The sequence below is a fragment of the Triturus cristatus genome, chromosome 2_2 (genome assembly GCF_964204655.1).
Source record: "Triturus cristatus chromosome 2_2, aTriCri1.1, whole genome shotgun sequence".
Lineage (NCBI taxonomy): Eukaryota > Metazoa > Chordata > Amphibia > Caudata > Salamandridae > Triturus > Triturus cristatus.
In genome coordinates, this window is record NC_140582.1 from 332,967,799 (window position 1) to 332,983,519 (window position 15,721).

The 15,721-nt window shown below is 41.4% G+C and overlaps 2 protein-coding genes across 5 annotated transcripts in view; one reads left to right on the top strand and one right to left on the bottom strand.

The window, feature by feature from the left end:
* Positions 1-13,037, bottom strand: part of GSTCD (glutathione S-transferase C-terminal domain containing) — an 841,775-nt gene extending 828,738 nt beyond the window's left edge. For 2 of the 3 annotated variants that reach the window (XM_085641409.1, XM_085641407.1), the window contains exon 1: positions 12,449-13,037. The gene's annotated coding sequence lies outside the window, so the exon portion shown is untranslated. The remainder of the gene's footprint in view (positions 1-12,448) is intronic. The other variant, XM_085641408.1, reaches the window with a different exon arrangement.
* A 242-nt stretch (positions 13,038-13,279) lies between these two features.
* Positions 13,280-15,721, top strand: part of INTS12 (integrator complex subunit 12) — an 87,638-nt gene continuing 85,196 nt past the window's right edge. The window contains exon 1 of one of the 2 annotated variants that reach the window (XM_085641411.1): positions 13,280-13,415. The gene's annotated coding sequence lies outside the window, so the exon portion shown is untranslated. The remainder of the gene's footprint in view (positions 13,416-15,721) is intronic. The other variant, XM_085641410.1, reaches the window with a different exon arrangement.

Here is a 15,721-nt window from a genome sequence, read left to right on the forward strand (position 1 = left end):
GAGAATCAATCACCTTCAGTCTCTTCTTCAGGACTTGTTGTTGAGGGAACAGGCTCCGGCAAGTCTTTGGTTGGAAGTTCAAGGCCATTATTACATACAATTCAGAGTCCACCTTCGACCTCTACTGTGGCATCTCAAGTCACTGATCTTCAACTTCAGATCCCCTAATCAAGTTAGTTCCTGTAATTCGAAACATCAGGGATAATTTGAGTTAGTGGTTGAACACTGTGAACCTCCCTGAGGGCATGAGTGTGCCTCCTGTAGTGATCACTACGGATGCTAGTGCTCTAGGCTGGGGAGCGACTCTTCAGGACTAATCATGTCAATTTAGATGGTCTCTCCTAGAAAGTCGGAGATTTCCAAATTGGAGGGAACTCATGCCAATTTTCAGGGCAGTAAAATGTTTCCATTACAGTGTGGTACAGAAGAATGTGCTGGTAAAAACAGACAGCGCTGTTGCAGTTTCCTACATCAGTCATCACAAGAACACTTGTTCCAGGAGCCTCAATCTGATAGCTGTCCAATCCGGTTTGTGAGCAGAGAAGAAGTTTTGGGCTTATTGGTATTCCATGTCAGAGGAGTGGCCACTATTACAGCAGACACGTTGACATGCAATTTCCCTCTAGAGTTTGTCCAGAGTAAACTTTCAAAGGATTAGATGACATTTCAGGACCCCTTACTTGGCTGTATTTGCATCAAAGAGCCACACCCTCCTTCACAGACACTGCTTCAGGTTTTCAGGAAGGGGCATGGGGAGTAGAGGCTTTTGTGGTCAAGAGGTCAAGAGATCTAGTCTATGCTTCCATCCCTTTCCATTAATCCAGAAGGTTCTCCATAAATGTATGCTAAGGAGGAACTGATCTTGGTGGTTCTGTACTAGCCTTTGAGATCTTGGTTTCTGCTCCTGAAATCTCTTGCACTTCTGCCCCCCTGGATACTTCTGAGATTTCCTTCTCTCAATTTCTTCTCCATTACCTTTTCATCTTCAAATCACACTGTCGGTTTGGAATTTGAAAAGTCCAACATCCTAACAAAAAGGCTTTCCTCTTCTCTGATGGATGTTATTCAGAGTTCTAGAAGGCCTTCTGCTCCTAAGGCTTACCCTAAACACTGGAAATCCTTTGACACGTAGTGCTCCGCTCATAATCTATCTGCAGCTGTCTGTTAATTATCATCTGTCTTACAGTTCCTTTTGGATGGGCTTCACTTGAATTTTTCTGTCTCTACCCTTAGATCTCAGTTGTTTTCTACCAAAGCTTTTAGGGAATTCACTGAAACTTTATCTATGATTGAATATTTGATTTCAAGATTATTTAAGAGTTTTATGGTGGCTAGACCAGGTGGAAGTCCTATCTCTTCATCGTGGGATCTTCCTACAGTGTTGAGAGCCTTATAGACTCATCCTTTTGAGTCTCTGGAAAGTGTGATCTTAAAATTTCTCTCCAATAAAGTCCTCTTTTTAGTTTCTAATACCTTAGAGCGTACAGTTGGGGAATTAGGGGATTTGAGATGTACTCCTCCTTACCTTAGGTCTTTGGTTGTAGGGTTGATTTAAAACCTGATCCAGCTTTTGTCCCTAAGGCTATCTCTGTTTTTCATAGGTCTCAACGGCTAATTCTACCATTTTTCTGTCCTTCCTTCTCCTTCCAATGCAGAAAACAGCTGTGAAGTACTCTTGGTGTTAAACAAGCTCTTTTGATGTTGACAAGTCACAGTTATATAGTAAGCACTGCTTACTCGTTTAAGATTTTTGTACAGTCTGGAAGGGGTATGATAGCATCCACTATCACTCGCAGCAGATGGCTCAAATATACTAACCATTTGACATTGCATGATTTGGCTTCAGGTCTTCCTACCCAGGGAAGATGCACCAGAGGAATAGCCACTTCCTCGGCAGAATATCAGTGATTATCAATCCAGGAAATTTGTAGAGCAGCCAATTGGGCTTCACAGCAAACTTTTGCAAGACCATATTGTCTTAATTCTTAAGTCAGTTGAAGCTAGGTACTATTGTCGTTGGATGCAACTTTTTGAGTACATTATAATTAGGGCTCCATGTTTTCCGTTTTTACAGATAAATACAGACAGAAAACATTAATATTCTTGTCTGTATTTGTTTTTAAATGTGTATAAAAACGAAGTGAGTTGCTTTTTGGGAAATTCTAAATGCTGTCTACCATGACTTTCAGGCCAATAGATGTGTGGATTGATAGATATGGGTCTTAAAAAAATAAACGAATTTTAGTAAAGAGGCTTTAACAGCAGTAGATATGCACCATGTCAGTACTGAGATTTGCATATTTTCTATAAGTGCACTGATATATCTTCTGCAGGTGTTCACAGCCCTGAAACCTGGAAGACATTCAAGCATGAGTGCATATTTATCGGTTAAATAAATGTGAACATTTACTAAATTCAGCTTACTTTTTCCACAAAGCCCAAAATAAATATGGATAAATACAGATACAATTAGCAAAAAAAAAATATGGATAAGTACAGACGAAAATGGCAAAAAATATAAATACCATAAAACCGGGTACCCTAATTATGATATTGGTTCGACACTCTTTATTTGGATTATTCTATTTATTTTCTGCTAAAGATTTTGTGTTTTATTATCAAGGTTATGGCCAAGTCCTTTTTAAAGCAATGGGTACTAGAAAATTTCGCATCTGACTGCAAGACATGGATTTTCAGACAATCTGCTTTGAATATAGAGCTTTAAGATGTGTATTTAACCCCATTTATCACTTTTCCTAGGTGGTGCCAAAGATTCTCAAAGTAACCCTCCCCTACTCACGTCTCTCCATCCTGCGCAACTGATAATTGAGTACATGATCGATTTTTCCATGGTTAGCAGGCCAAGAGAAAAGTTCAAGCAATCTTTATGTTTAGAAAATGACCACTATTTAGCGGTCACCTCCAAAACATTCATCCAGTCCCCAAATGTTACAAATAGGGGTTGAAGTTTGGCTAACATCAATTCAGAGAACCCTACTCACTTACTGTGATTGATTATTAAAAAACAAGCAAGCAAAAATTCAGAGCGAAAAGGAACACAAAACAAGCATTGGTAATGCCAATAGGTCTGGTTTATGCAGGAGCTATTGGCTTTGTTAATCTGTTTTATCCATGCTGTGCACCAGTGTGGCTGCTGTTCAACCTTACTAAAAGTTAGTGGTATAGAGGAGAGTGGCATGGAGTGGAGTGGCGTAGAGTAGAAGCGTACAGTGTTGTGGAATGGTGTTGAGAGGTGTGGCGTGGCGTGAAGTGGTGTAGAGTGGAGAGGCTTACAGTGGCGTGGAGGAAGTAGACTGTAAGAGTGTAGATGGAAGGGGCGTAGAGTACAGTAAAGTGGTATGAAGTGGCATAGAGGGAGTTGGATAAAGTGGAGTAGATTGTCATAGAGTGGAGTAAACTTGCCGCAGAGTGGAGTGGCATAGATTGGAGTAGACTACCACAGAGTGGAGTGGCATAGAGAGTAATGGAGAGAGTAGAGTGTTGTAGAGTGTGAGAATGGAATAAAGGGGAGTTGCGTATATTGTACTAGAGAGGAGTGGCATACAGTGGAGTAGAAATGTCAGAGTGGAGTGGCACAGAGTGTCATAGAAGTGAGTGTCGTATAGTGGAGTGTCGTAGAATGGAGTGGCAGAGAGTACAGTAGAGTGAAGTGGCATAGACTGTCATAGAGTGTTGTAGATTAGAGTGGTGTAGAGTGCAGTCGAGTAAAGGTAATGTAGAGTGGCAGATTATATTTATCCATCTAGATAGATGTATTTCTTTGTACAAATATGTATAATAACTATGGTTTTCAAAATATTTAGATATTCTTTAGTCTGCTTAACAAATATATATTACTTTTGGCTATATATATATACACATATTCACTTAAAAAACCATAGGTTTCACACATGTTATAGTTAGCTGGGCATTTTCCTCATGAAAAACCAATGAAATTCCCCCGTTATAGTTAGTGCAGGCAACTATAACTCACGCGACCGTAATCCGCTGCTGATGACGTCAGATATTACATCACGGTATTTACACATTTATATACCCATGTCTTCTTCCTTTTTTTTTTAGCTATACATATATTTATTTATTTTTTTTCAGAAAGACACATATGTCATCAGTGATGTAATATCTGACGTCATCAGCAGCGGATTACGGTCGCGTGAGTTATAGTTGCCTGCACTAACTATAACGGGGGAATTTCATTGGTTTTTCATGAGGAAAATGCCCAGCTAACTATAACATGTGTGAAACCTATGGTTTTTTAAGTGAATTTGCAAGGTTTTTAAAATGCTAATTCCTAACTATAACGTGTGTGAAACCTATGGTTTTTTCAGTGAATTTGTACGGTTTTTTAAATGCTAAGTTACTTTACGCCGTTCGTGCAGTGCGCGCACGGTGCGCTTCGCGCACGGTGCGCACGCGGTGCGCTTTGCGCACCGCGCGCCCACTTCACGCAGTTCGTTCCGTGCGCGCACGGTGAGCACACGATGCGCTTTGCGCACCTCGCGCCCACTTTACGCAGTTAGTGCCGTGCACGCACGGTGCACTTTGCGCACCGTGCACGCACGGTGGGCACGCAGTGCGCTACGCGCACCGCGCGCCCACGTTATGCTTAATGGGCCATGTACGCACGGAGCCCTTCGCGCACCATCCGCACAAGGAGGACACATGATACGCTTTGTTGTTAAGGGTTTAGTAATAAACTGTAGAAATGTGATAAGCCATGCGCGCATGCTGCACTACGTGCATCATGCGCACACGGGGGGATTGATATTGCTAATTTGTTTGAAAGCATTTTGGCAGTGCGCGCACGCTGCGCGAACCTCGCGGAATTATTTTCATTTCTATAGTGCGCGCACGCTTCTCGCACTCGGCGATTTATCGAAAAAATTTACATTTTTTTAATTGCCCTTGGGGGACATCCAGGGACCCCTTGACCCCTGCTAGGGGGTCAGGAACTGTCCAGCGTGCCCCCTTTACATGTTTTTCACCTTTGTGTTTCACCCCCTCTCAGTGCGAGAGACAAAATGGCGGCCGACACTTCCTGGTTTCGACCGATTCGAATGTTTACTAAGATGTAACAACCAATCAGAAGTGCGCTCGCGGACGGCAAGGTGCGCGCACCCAGCGCGCACGGTGCGCGCGTATAGATATATATATTGATTTAAATGCTATTTTCTCAGAAAATACTGAACAGATTTACACCAAACCTGCAAAAGGCACCAAACGGACCTTATGGCTACCTCTCTGCCAAATTTCACGTAATTCTGTTCAGCCGTTCGGGCTGTAGCTGCGACTAAAGTCCCTATGGAAAAATACATGGGGAAAACGCGTTTTGGGACCCCCCTTTTTTCTCGGCCCCCGCTTGACGAATCACCCCGAGACTTTCAGGGTAGGAGCGGAGCGCCCCATTAGTTTTGAAAATTTCGCGAAGATTCGTCAATCGGCGCCAAAGTTATTCAAAATAGAATTTTGAGATTTCCTATGGAAACTCGGTCCTAACTATAACTATCTACTGGCGACCGCCAGTAGATAATATATTTTGATATATATATTGTGATCAACGCCGAGGAAACACGGCCGAAACGCGTCATGCTGTTTTAATTCCAATAAAAGCACTTCAAGATAATTCAACTCTGGTGTTCCGTACCTGATTTGTTGCCGAGGATTTGGTAATTTGAGACTGTGGATATATATATATATTACTTAACATGTTTATAGGTCACTGAATAGTTTTTATATGTTATTTGATTGAATGCTTATGGGCTTATCTATCACAACATGAAAATATTATCATAACTATTTTATCTACAAGCGCTTCACTGTTGAAATATTGAGGAAAATATAAAATTTAAAAGAATTGAGCTGTAAAAAATACACAAATACATTAGCTTCAAGTACAGCAACACTTGAGAGTCTGAGTTTATACAACACAACTTTCAATCTCAATATATTATCTTCCTTATAGATATATAGCCTTTCTATGTAGTCATGTATCTAAATATTTATTCCTTCACTCCTACTGTAGAAGAAAGACAAAAAAGGATTTTAAAAAACGTTAACTCTCTCCAATGCACTACTCTGTCTCACCCTATACCTCTCTCAATATATCCCCAATCTCCACTCTCTGACTCATCCCAAACCGCATTCTACTACTATGATTTCCAAAATAACCCTTTCTAGACTCTTTCCTCCTCTATCTTTACTGGCTCAACCTTGTGAGAAAAGAAAAAAATTCCTAGTAATTAATCACTACTAATGAGAATCTGCCTTGGGCTTCAAACATGACATATTTGGTGCTGAAAACATGAAAACAGGAAGCTTTTGTACTCAATGACCTTTAACCAGATGCTTTCACTTTAATAAATTGAGTTCTTTAGAATGCTAGAACATGCACAAATATAATTTGTAGTTAATGTGACTCGTTTAGATTCTATTTTAAACTACAGAATGCGTTTGCAACTTACAAAAATTAATAAACATGTGTGCAGAATTACCATAGAGTTTGTATTAAATTAACATGACATTAAAAATGGAAGGAAAAAGTGACAGCTAACTAGAATCAATGGTTTGTAGAAATACAGACTGCTGGAAGAGCTTGACTGTCCAGATAACAGTAGAATGTGTCATTTGTTTGTGAAATTAGATGCCTCAGCATGTAACCTCGGATTTGTTGCAGGTAGAATGTTATCATTTAAACAAGAGCCCCATTAATAACTGACTTAAAGCTTCATTTATTTGCCATACAGAACAGAAAACACAGGTATTGCAAAATGCAATCATTTATGTTTCTAATAAGTTTCTCTTGCAGCTAATCTAATGTGTTTAGTTAAAATGTCAAGTTTCTTTATCAGAAGGTTAGGAAATGAAGTAACTTTAAATAAGATTCAAAATGTGCCGTGGGAACAAAGCGATAGCCAGCTCGCCAGATGGACGACGTGTGGACAGGAGGAAGTATGCTGAATTTCTGTCTGAGGAGACAAGAACATGAAACATACATTCTACAACATTGAGTTACAGTTTTATAAATGAGCTCCAAGTTTATGAGCTGCAGAACAGATGCAGGGGAGATTCAGAGGAGTGCAGACTTTGATTCAGAGCAGATTCAGATGAGAGCAAACGGGAAGGAAGAATCAGCTGGGACGGGGGCAGATGAGAAGGACAAGGAGAAATTTAGTGTGTGAGAAGACAAGGGCAGATCAACCGAGATTCAGAACAGAAAATGGCAGGATGTGTCCTTTAGACAATAATTAAAACTTAAGCTTTATGCTTAGACTAATTGGCTTTGCCAAGGCTTATTCGCGCTATGCTTTGTTTCTCTTTATGGGAAACTCCTCAATTATTGATTTAGCTTCATGCTAATCTCACTCTTGCCTTTATTTATGAACTCTTCATAGGTTGTGACTGACATAATTTATGCCCCATTTCTTAGAATAGGGATTCTTGCCTTAATGGAACTAGCTGTATGCACATTATAATATGATCTGGACTAACCATATTTTTCTATTATCAATTCTGAAACCTGGTTGACATTTGACTAATGAATAAAGAATCTGAAGAATCTAGAAACTCTAATTTGAAAATAAAACCTTCCAAAACTACTCATACCTCTCATCGACTGTAAATAAAGCATTTGACAGATGATGATATACATGACCCATATATTCTGTTTCAGCTCCAATTCAGAACACGGCACCTATGGTCCATTGGCCTGGAGGGAAAGCCATTGGGATTCCAAAGGACAAAATCTATAGGTTGGGTGTCATAAGCCACCTACCTAGATCCCAGGTGATTCCAATGAGGCAGTGACGCTAGTTCCTGAACCCCTCGAGACTTGCCTTCGGTTTACAGGAGACACTGCTCCTGTGGCAAATCACAGGGTTAAGGGGATTAGGATGGAGCGAGCATGTGGAGTCAAAAGATGCTGTGGCTCGTTTAGTCAACCACAACACTGCAGCAGGCATTCACACCAATCTGATGAATGGTACCGGCAAACATGATGAATGGTATCAGCAGATTTGTTATCTATAAACAAACAAATAATAAGGCTTTAGTTTAGTATTAGCTATATCTTTTAAGGTATCACCTCAAGAAAGCTTTTTATATCTCAACCAACCTTTGGGTTTGTTGTCAGTTGTTTTCAGATAGTCCATAGAGGTTCCTTCATCAAAGTTTCGAAACTGTAGTGAGCATGATTCCAGCATCAAAACCACAAGCTAATTTGGATGGGGTTAGCTTCACCAAAGTCCTTTCTAGCAGAGTCCTGCCAACAGAATGCACAAGTTGAACAAAAACACTGGATACCTTAACTGCAAGCTTGATGTTATGACTGAGCTCAGTGCATAGCGAAATCAAGTCTGTTAATGCATCTCTCCTTTTCTTCTTGTTTTTCCATCCAGGTGCGAGACTGATGCGGGACGACCTTTGCGGTGAAGTCGAAGTGGAAAGAACAAGGGAGCTGCCGAGACAGAGTCCTGGAAGCCGGGAAACAGGTTAAGTGTAACAGCAAACAAATGATGGACGGAATGCTGACAAATCAAACATTCTCCCCCAGTCAAAAGATCTGGGTTAAATTAATTGTTCTTTCGCCCACTACGCCACCCCAGTTTGGACCCAGCCATATGCAAATCAGCCTTGAACCTGTGCCCCAAGGGACCAGTCCAGACCGAACTGCCAGGCCAGGTCCTCCCTGGACCGGACACAAGTATCCTGGGACCGGTTTCAGGGTATGTCACCCTTCTTCAGCCAGGCATGCTTGAATCCAGTGGCACAGTGAGCAAGGGACCCACGTCTGGGCATACCCATCCCACTTAGGGCAAAAAGTGTTACAGCAAACAAATGATGGACGGACTGCTGACAAATCAAACATTCTCCCCCAGTCAAAAGATCTGGGTTAAATCCATTGTTCTTTTGTCCACTACGTCACCCTAGTTTGGACCCAGCCATATGCAAATCAGTCTTGACCCTGTGCCCCATGGGAACAGTCCAGACCGAACTGTCAGGCCAGGTCCTCCCTGGACCGGACACAAGCATCCTGGGACCGGTTTCAGGGTATGTCACCCTTCTTCAGCCAGGCTAGCTAGAATCCAGTAGCACAGTGAGCAAAGGACCCACGTCTGGGCATACCCATCCCACTTAGACAAAAAGTGTTACAGCAAACAAATGATGGGCGGAATGCTGACCAATCAAACATCCTCCCCAAGTCAAAAGATCTGGGTTAAAGCCATCATTTTTTGCCCACTACGCCACCCCAGTTTGGACCCAGCCATATGCAAATCAGTCTTGACCCTGTGCCCCATGGGAACAGTCCAGACCGAACTGCCAGGAAACAGGTAAGTGGCAGGCGAAGAGGCTAAGCGAAGGGGAGGAGTGTGGACGGTCTTTAAATGAGATTGCTTTAGAAAGTTCATAAAGTCACATTCTAATTGTTTGTAACAAGGAACAAGTGCACATAATTAACTTGATGAGGCTGCCTTCTAGAAGGTGCTTTAGAATGTGCGCAAAGGCCGTGTTCAAATTGCTTACTGCAAGGAACAGATGATTAATTTGATGAGGCTGTCTTCTATAAGGTATTTTAGAAAGGGATTAATGTGTTGAGGGCTGTCTTTCGGAAGGTTAACATTGAGGTAATCTATGCCATTTGTTTGATGCTTATTCTGGTGGATTTTCTGGATGTTTCTGTGGCACCTGAAACCTGACCTTGTATATGCATGGTAAAACATTTTAAAAGCTATTAAGCCTTTTCAAACAAACTGTGGACCACCAGCTGCAGATAGCTATTACCAACAGCATGTAAAATGGTCAAAAGTCAGGGTACAAGACGTTTGGGAAGAATGATAGGAGTCTTGCCAGTATATTGTGATAGTCAAGAGAGGTAAGCTGTGGAAGGAATCCTGACATTAGGGTGTTAGGTCTTAATGACCCTTTGGAGAACCTTAGAGAAAATTCCCACAACCTCAGACATCATTTTACTGCTATGATTCCCCCAAACAACCCTTTCCAAATTCTGCCCTCATGTATCCCTCCTTTGTCTTATCCCATACTTTAATTTACTACTATGATCTCCTTCATCCCTTTCTACAGACTGTCCACTCTTCCATTTCTCCATTTTACTCATCCCAAACCTTATTTTACTACTATAATCTCTCAAATAACACTTTCTAGACTCTTCTCTTTTCTATCCCTCCATTATCCTATTCAATCCAACTAACAGACTCACATGTCCACTGCTCAGATTAACTCATATTCCCCTATATTAATTCACCACTAATCCTTTGGGCCCTGAAGTAGAGTGCTACTTGCCGAAAAACACTAACGCCTCGCCTGGGGTAGTAAGCGCTATATAAATACAATTCCAATGAAGGGAGTTGTGTAATGTGGCATAGAGTTTAATGGAGTGGACTGGCGTTGAGAGGAGTAGATTGTCGTAGACTGGAGTGGTGTAGAGTGGAGCTGCACAGAGTTGAGTGTGGTAGAATGGAGTATAGTGTTGTAGAGAGGAGGACTTTAGAGTGGAGGGGTGTATCATGGAGGGGACTGGTGTGTTGTAGAGTGGCATGTGGTAGAGTGTCGAGGCCTATTGTGGAGTGGCGGATCATAGAGTGGAGTGGCGTGGTGTGTCGTAGAGTGGAGTCTCGTAGAGTAGAGCTGCATGTCGCAGAGTAGAGTCATGTGTCATAGAGTAACCGAGTAGAGTGTCGTAAAGTGTCATGGAGTGGAGTGGCATAGTGTGGAGTATGCATGGTGTGGTAGTGCACTGTCATTACACACAACACATTTTCAATTGAAATGACCATTACATTTGCACAGACATACTGTTCAACTGATAAAATTATACAGCGCACAAACAATAATGTGTGGAAATGGCTTGACCTAATGCACGGGTACTGGCAAACATTTTCCAGGGGACACAAGTTTAGCCTGTGATGGGACAGAGGGCCGCATTGATGCCAGCAGGTTGGAGGTCGGGGTTGGCCATAAGGTGGGTGTAGGGAAGCGAAGCGTATACATATAGTGTCTGAATTGCACAATGGGAAACCAAAAACTTGGGATTAATCCCGGTTTCTCCACTTAACTAAATTGTGTGATCCTAGGCAATAGTTTTATTTCATATTTCCACCTTTTTCGTTATCACATGAGGATCTTGGAATACAGGACTACAGGATGGGTGCTGTACAAAACCTTATCTTGTGTTTGATTTAATAAACCATAATGTTGTTCATGTATAATATAAATCCAGAATACCCAAAGATTATACATAACAACTGACTTGGCTCTTATTTCACTATTGGCATTGTTGTCGAAATGGGGTTGGGGGGGTGAACATTTTTAATTCATGTTTGAAAACGATGACTTTTAAAAAAAAAAAAAGACTTCTTAATGCACTTATAAAATCTGATGTACTAAGGTGAAACAGTTCTGAATGTTAATTATGTACACTTTTTGAACAGACTATCACTTTTACTGCAAGATGTCTTTAAAAATGAAGGTGTTTATAAATTAAAGCTGTGCAGGATACCCTAGTTTCTTCCTTTCTTTAACCTTTGAATAAACGCTTGCTTGTTTATTTAACATACTTTTTATTTTGTTGCTGAGCCAAATAAACAGCAGGCTGGTGCTTCTGTTGACCAGGGGGGCCACATGTAAAGGTAAGAAGGGTTGCATGCAGCCCCCTGACTGAACTTTGAGTATCACTGACCTAGTGTATCGATTTGCTTTGATCGTATTCAAATATTTTTTTTCACCACACTTCTGAATTACAGAAAACATCTTCATTTATGCTTTCCTAATTCTGGTATATTCTGTTTTGAAATATCTGCACAATTACTTTACAGTCATTTAAATGGAGCTGTGCACTAGAAAAACACCAGCAAGATTGTCACATAAATCCTCTCACTTTGAAGACAGATAAGGAAAAGTAAACACCAAGCTCCATGGAAGACAGAGCCTGACATTTGACCTCTGTCTTTGAATGCACAGCAAATGTGACAAGATAAGAACAGAATGTATAGGCCTGTTTACAGAAAGGGAACACTCGTGGAGCATTGGTGAACAGGCTATGCTCCATGGGAGGGACTAACTCAATCTCCACAATTTAAAACAAATAAAGCCATCCAATAGAAAGCAATCAACTATGAGTTACAAAACACAAAGCTAATGATGAGCAATGGGTGGTATACAAGCTTTCAAAACGTCCCCAAAAAGTCTTAAGAAATCAGAGCGGTCTGGTATGCTTCCAGCAAAAAAAAAAAAAACAATAGCACACTCCACTTTTTTGCATTGCAGTATTCACATGACGCACAAAAAAGTGAAAGAAAACAGGCAGCAGCCTCAAGGAGAGACGCAAAAAGACAGCACTTCTGTGTCTGATTTTCTAGAACTCACGAACTTCCCATATAAGTATTTCAGGCCCTGTGTCCGTGCATTTCCCTACCTCAAGGCAGCAGGAACAGACTCCCACCTCCACGCCGGCAGCGGCAACTGCACATGGGGCACCAAAACAGCCACAAGCATTAAAGTAGAGTGGGAAGTGCAAGCTTTCCTTCCATTAGGTATTACGGTACTCGGGCGGCCATTTTGAAGTGGTGACAGTTTCCATTTTTTACTATTTGACTCGTTAGCGATGCTCCTCTTCTCACTTAATGCTTGAATTGTCGTTAAAATAAATGTACACATTTATCGGCTGAACTCTTTTTTAGTACACATATTGCTCGTTACTGAGATCTGATTTGCTTTCAGGCTTTAGCTATGCATCCGCACTTCGTGTAGCTTACGAAAATCATTGTCAATTTAACTAAAATAGGGATATGCTACGGAGTTATTTTTGAGATGTTGTTCAAGTCTAACATTACGTGTTTGTATTACTTTACGCTTACTATGGTTACTTCTCTATTGTCTTCAGCTGATTAAGCTTCTGGACGAGTAGTATGAAAATGCGGCAATAATCCGCCTGCATTTGCTCCAGCAAAAAGTCGACTGTTTACATTTAACCTGCGCCCAAAAAGCCAAGTTGAAATTAAATCACACGCCTTTGGAACATGCATCCTTTATAAACGCGTTAGCCCTGTGATGCCAGGAAGGGCTAAGCTCACATATCCAATTAGATAAGTGGAAACACATTTAATCTATAGCTGTGAGCTATGGGAACTTGGGTTGGTTAAAAACTCTTCCAGTGGATTGGCTGAAGGAAAACTAGCTAGTTCATTGGCTACGAAATTCAGGAGCATGCACTTGCCAGCAGCTCAGTGATTAGCTACTGCGCTCTCCGAACTTCCGTCTATGGGCGGTGTTAAGTGACCTCACTTCAGAGATGCTGGCAGTCTGGTCGTCCTAGTTTTTAATCAGACATACATGGGGAAGCCAGTGGATTGAATTTGTTTGTGTGAACGGGTTCGAAAGTGGTGAGTAGGCATTTCGACAAAATGGATAATGTTTGGTTCCTAGTGGGAAAAAAAACATTCTATTTGGCGTCTCCATCATTAAAGTAACTTAATTTGCCAGCACTGCGGGAGGCAGGTTCATTCATTTATTGTTGGGGCTCAACTCGTATGTTCATCTACTTCGTGTTGAGATGATCCAGAGTTGTATCGAAGTGCTTTCTTCCAACGTGTGCTCTATTCCATGCAAAAGATAAAGACATTAACACTCGCAGACTAGAACCATCAATAAGCCATGCATTTATTAATTCTGTACAGCGCAATCCTACGCCTTTCTTTGAAGCCTGAAAGCAGGGAATACATCCTGAACCATAGACAAAGGAATAATCATCAGTGTGCAACAAAATCCTATCATCTCAAGGTCTGACTCTGCCTCATCGTATCTCCTTTGCTGTCTTAGCGCAAAAAACTTTGATATATAATATTTTGAATCATTTGTAAGGTCTATACATGTGTAATTTTTAGGTAATAAGGGTTCTACATTTGAGAGATGACTTTCAGTTGCAGCATTGGGCTTCCGACCCCTCCCTGCATCTCTAGGTAAGCTGATAGCTCTGTTTCGTACCTGGACTTCCTAATAAACAATGAAAAGTCCTGTCCTGCACCTGGAACTGTTATCTTAAATTATTGGTGGGGAGAAACCACACACGTCCTTTCAACCTCGCGCCTATACCCAGCACGTCAATTCACGTTCCAATCCTGTTCGAAGAGCTGGTAGAACAGGTAGGCTAGTACTCTGGCTGAAGTAGTAGCTGGCAGACTGAGGTGATCTGACTTACTGGGGTGATACTAGGCAGGGTAGGGGGGGGGAGTGAGCAGGCCCTGGAGAGAAGCAGCAGAGTGGGGGACTGTAGCAAGAGTGTTAAGACCACCTGGAAAGGCGAATAACCTGAGAGGAGAGAGCTGGCAAGCCGAGAGGAGAGCAGGCAAGCTGACAGAAGAGTGGGTAACCCAGAAGATAGTGGTTTAGCATGGGTAATAAGCGGACTGTGAGGATGGTGAACATACTGGGAGAAAAGCGGGCATGTTAAAAGTTGAGTGGGCAGGATGTAGGGAGATGTTTCAAAGTGAGGTGGAGTAGTCAGTGTTAGAAGAACTAGCAGAGCGAGCATGCAGAGGGGGTTTGAGGCAGGACAGTGGGCTAGCTAGAACGGAGAGGGCTAGCATTGGTGAGATCAAGAATGGCAGGTCAGTTGGGGTGTGAAGAGAGACATATGGTTAAATCAGTGGGTGTGAAAAAAGGGGAGGGGGACTTAAACCTGAGCTGCTGTTTACCTTTAGTTTATTACTTCTTTAGGCACCTCGTATACAAACTGTTAATTTGTTCCTTCCATAGCATACTATGAAGTGGCCTGCTTCCCATGTTCTATATCCTACTCACCCTGCCATTCATTTTTAGAATGCTACACATTTCTCTATCAATTTTAAACATCACATTTGGCTATCTTCACCAACGTTTGAAATCAACAAGGCTTGAAAATCTCATACATAACTAAGTTGACACTGTTCATTTACTCTCCCTTATACCGTTGATATGGTGAAAGTTTGTATACACTTTAGTACATTTGCTAATCCTTATATTTTATTGGTACTCCGTTTGCCCTGTTGTAACTCGTTTCATCTTCCAGTTTATTGTTCAGTTCAGTCACTGATTATTGATCAGAATTCATTCATTCACCCATTCCAGACTAAGTGTTCAGTTTCCCACGTCCGTATACGTTAAAGGGCACTCTTTCAGAGAACGCATGAGGTGACCTGCTATATACTTCTCTTCTGTAACTCGTCACTCCATTTCATTCCACTACTTTTTGACAAATATATCCTCTTTTATCGCTTTTTTCAGTGACCAAACAATCTATATGCCTCTAAATGACACAGGGCAATTATTTTATGCTTGTTTTTTTCATCTCCAAAATTGTTCCTTGTGTTTTGACTTTAATTGACAATGGAGTGTGTTGTAAATGAAGATACAACACACTCCATTGTCATTGAGTATGGTTTTTGTGAAACCTTCTCTTGTAAATATCTCTTCAAGAAAACTTATCATTGTTTTGTTTCCATGTCATTAACTATTGTGTATAGTGGCCAGCAGGAATACAGACTTCGGTTTTGCATATTGTATAACTGTGATTGCATTTCACAAGCCTCTTTCCATCTCCGGCCACCAATTTTACCTTATGTCCATACACCCCTCATGGGCTAAGTCTACTAACCTGTCTTTCCACTCAAGGGGAATAAGTCTGTCTACTCAATGTACTAATCCATTTTTC